The following is a 4,553-nucleotide window of genomic DNA, read 5'->3' on the forward strand; positions in this document are numbered from 1 at the left end:
GTACTTACCTCATTAACCTTCTTAGGTGTGTGATCCATTCTCATACCAAACTGCTGAGAATTTACTGCCATGTTAGCAATCAGCCTCCTTGCCTCTTCTGGTGTCTTGTCAACCAAAGCTCCTCCACTAGCAGCATCTATCATACTATGGTCCATTCGTAGAAGTCCCTCATAGAAATACTGAATCAATAGCTGCTCACTTATTTGATGATTGGGACAGCTTGCACACAATTTCTTAAATCGTTCCCAATACTCATACAAACTCTGTCCATTGTACTGCCGGATGCCACAAATTTCTTTTCTTATGTTGGCAGCATGGGAAGCAGGAAAATTCTTTTTCAGAAATATCTGTTTAATCCCATTCCATGAGTTCACAGTTCCGGAAGGAAGGTAATACAACTAATCTTTAGCTGTGCCTTCCAGGGAGAAAGGAAAAGCTCGAAGCTTAATCTGGTCCTCGGAAACTCCTTGAGGTTTCATGCTGGAACACACAACATGAAATTCCTTTAAATGCTTATGTGGATCTTCACCTACAAGACCATGAAATTTAGGCAACAAATGGACTAGTCCAGATTTTAACTCAAAAGCAACATTTAAAGCAGGGTATTGAATACACAAAGGCTGTTGGTTTATATCAGGAGCAACCAACTCTTTCAAATTTCTAGCAGTCATAGTTTCATTTGCAGAATTTGAATTTGAATCTGAATCCAAACTTAATTCCCTTGGAGATTGGACTCCTTCAAATGTACTCGGTATCTGCTTAGCCTGCTTAGCCAATTTTCTCAACTGTTTAGCTATTTTTTCTACTTCTAGATCAAAGATCAACTCACTAGATTGAGAAGTTCTTGTCATAAACAAAAAGAAATCAAAGTAAAAATAGAAAAGTGCCTCAAAACCCTAGAAAACGATGGAATTTAGCCTCAAGAGGGTGGGGCCAAAGAATCTTATGGATTGATTGGTCTTGATCAGAACGTCATTTCCTTCAAAATAGGTATGGCCCACCCTCCAAATTCAACCAAAAATCTATCGATGAATAGTAACGCTGTAATTTTTTCGAAAACCTGAAAACAGCAACACTTCACAAACAAAATTAATAACATAATATATTAACATTAAAAACATAAAATCCAATAAATTTCAGTCCCCGGCAACGGTGCCAAATTTCTTGGTGGCTGTCGAATCCACCAGAAATTAAATTAACTGAAATCACCAGTTACGAAATATTTTCTGCAGTAAGTGGTAAATTCAGGTCGAACCCTAGAGAATGAATTATTAAATTTTATGCACTTGTGTAATGGAAAAAGAAACAAAGGTTAGGGGGGTAATTCGCAGTCCAAAGAAGAAATAAAAAATCAGAAATTAAGAACTAAAATTAAATATGAAACTCTTAAATTAAACAAACTTCAGCCCAAAGTAATTCACATTCCAATGCATGATTTGATCATAGACAAAAGAAATACAATTATCTCTTATTGAATACTTAACGTAGATTTACCAAACAATGAGAAAAAACTCCTAACTTCCCTATACTCATCAACTCAAGTCCAGCACTCTTATTGACTCTAATTATTAACTGAATTGGTATTAAGCAATCCTCGTCAAATTAATAATTACTTTAAGAAAAGGAAGTAGTTAAGCTGAACAACAATTTATAAAGCATAAATCATTTAATTCATCCTATTATTTCCTTAGGTTATTATCGAAAACTTGGATCATAATTTATAAAACCTAATTGTTATTCATGTTCAATCTTACACAACAATTACGGATTATGAAGATGAACTAGCAATTGATCTCATCAAATAATTAACTAATAGGCCTTTTTAGCAAATCATTCAATAGATCAAAAACAATGAAATTAGAAACAATAGATATTCAAAAAGGCATAAATTAAATTAAGAACCTGATCTCACAAATCACGCATAAAAAGCTAGAATCCCTTAAACTGAATTAAGAAATTAGCCACTCATGTTCATGGCTTACAGAAAATTGAAAAAAAATAAAGAAGAAAACTAAGAAGATAATGGAGAATAAAGGTCTTTTATTATGTGTTTTCGGCTGCTGCCCAAAGATGCCCTTATAATAAAAAATCTAATCCCAAAGATAGGAACCAAACTAGGAAAAGTTTTGAAAATCAAAAGATAGATTTTCAGCCTGTACTCATGTCTCTGCAATCAATGCCATTTTTTAGCCACTTCCCTTTCGAATCTGTCTCTTCCCTCTTCAGGAAAGTTGTAGCCCTATTTCTTAGCTTTCCAACGGGTACTTAATTGCCCAAATCCGAGGTCTGCAGCCCAAGTTATGGCTTAAAAACCAATATTGATTCTGATAGACGGTCTAGCTAATAATGACGAATTCATTGCCATTTTTGACAATTAAAACGGTCTTATCTTGCTTCCAGCGCTTCATAGAAGTTGTAGAGGTGGCTCTTAAGGTTCAATTGGGCTTAAGCTTGCTTCATTTGGACGTCTAGAACTCTAGATACAAAATAAATACTGAAACTAGTCGTGACACATCAAGTCTGGGCTTTTGCAATAGATCTATAGCTCATTTTGTCAACCTTGGAGACTAATTTGGACTTTGGTCCCTCTTTATTAGTTGTAGTGCTTTATCTTAGCTTTTCAATGGATTAAACAACACTCAATTTGGAGACCCACAACTTTAGAAACACCTAAAAAATACAGCAAAGGTCGAATGCTGAAAATTTCTCCATTTAACACAATTATTCCAAAAACTATCTAAAAATATGCCTAAATGATAAATATACTTTAATCAACTGAATTATGCATAAAAACTCACTAGAAACACTAAATGTGATGGGAGTAAAATTAATAAATTATGCACTTATCACACTGAGGGTATCAAGGTGGATTCTAGTAAGATAAAAACTACTCTTAATTGGAAGCTGCCGAGAAATGTCACAAAAGTTTGAAGTTTCCTTAGTTTTTTTAGTTATTACCATAGATTTGTGAAGGGATTCTCCATGTTAGTATCTCCACTGACCAAGTTACTTCAAAAAGATGTGAAATTTCAGTAGACTGATTAGTGCCAGAAAAGTTTTGATGAGTTGAAACACTATTTGACTAAAGCTCCAGTACTGACTTTACCTACACCGAGTAAAGAGTACATTATATATAGTGATGCTTCTCATAATGATTTAGGCTGTGTACTAATGTAAGATAGAAATGTCATTGCCTATGCTTCACACTAGCTTAAGCCACATGAGAGGAATTATCCTACACATGACTTGGAGCTAGCAGCTATTATATTTGCTCTGAAGATCTAGAGACACTACTTGTATGGAAAGAAGTGTTACATCTACACAGATCATAAGAGCTTAAAGTAGCTAGGTACACAAAAAGAATTGAATTTGAGGTAGAGAAGGTGATTAGAGCTGATAAAAGATTATGACTGCTTGATAGACTACTAGCCAAGGAAAGCAAACGTGGTGGTAGAAGCCTTAAGTTGCAAGACTATGGCTAGTATGAGGGTTTCACCTTTGTCCATGGTGTATGACTTAAGGGCCTTGCATGCTAATTTGGTGATTGATGATGAGGGGTGAATGGTAGCTACTCGGCAAGTGAAGCCAATGCTGATTGATCAGATTAAAACGGTTGCTCAGAATGATGAAAAATATTTGAAATTAATGGAAGAAGCTCGGGATGGCAAGAAACCTAGATTTTCAGTGAATGAAGATGGCTTATTGCTATACCATGATAAAATGTGCGTTCCTAATGACGTTAAATTGAGGCAAATCATCTTGAAGGAAACACATGACTCAACATTTGCTATGCACCTTAGTGGAACCAAAATGTATAGAAACATGAAAGAACACTATTGGAGGATGGGTATAAAAAAAGATATTACAGAGTATGTCTCCAAATGCTTAACTTGTCAGTAAGTAAAGACAGAACACCAAGTGCCAGCAGGGTTGCTATAGCCATTGCTAATTCCTGAGTAGAAATGAGAATGGATTACTATAGATTTTGTGATGGGACTTCCACGGACACAAAAGAATCATAATATAGTTTGGGTCATTGTGGATAGTTAACCAAATTTGCAGATTTTCTACCATTGAGGATGGACTACAGTCTAAAAAGATTGGCAAAATTGTACATTGATGAAGTGGTGAGGTTGCATGGAGAGCTAGTGTGCATTGTATCAGATATAGATCCAAGGTTCACTTCTAGATTCTGGGGTAGTCTCCAAAAAGCCCTAGGAATTAGATTGAACTTTTGCACCACATTGCCCCCATAGACAGATAGCCAGTCTGAGAGAATCATCTAGATTTTGGAGGATATGCTTTAGGCTTGTGTGATTGAATTTGAAGGAAGTTGGGATACACACTTACCTTTGATTAAATTTGCTTACAACAATAGCTATCAGTCAAGCATTGGGATGCCTCCATATGAAGCACTCTATGGTAGAAAGTGTAGAACTCCCTTATGTTAAGATGAAGTGGGTGAGAAAAAGTTGATTAGCCAAAAATTGTGCAGCAAACAGAAGAGAAGATTAAGATCATTTGAGACAGACTCAAGGCTACATCAGACAGAT

The 4,553-nt window shown here is 35.5% G+C and overlaps 1 non-coding gene across 1 annotated transcript; it reads left to right on the forward strand.

Moving 5' to 3' along the window:
- The first annotated feature begins 201 nt into the window (after positions 1-201).
- LOC131170989 (small nucleolar RNA R71) lies at positions 202-308 on the forward strand. Its single transcript, XR_009141749.1, has one exon. It is a non-coding gene; the product is annotated as a small nucleolar RNA R71 (small nucleolar RNA).
- Positions 309-4,553: the final 4,245 nt, after the last annotated feature.

Source organism: Hevea brasiliensis, chromosome 11 (genome assembly GCF_030052815.1).
Source record: "Hevea brasiliensis isolate MT/VB/25A 57/8 chromosome 11, ASM3005281v1, whole genome shotgun sequence".
Classification (NCBI taxonomy): Eukaryota; Viridiplantae; Streptophyta; class Magnoliopsida; order Malpighiales; family Euphorbiaceae; genus Hevea; species Hevea brasiliensis.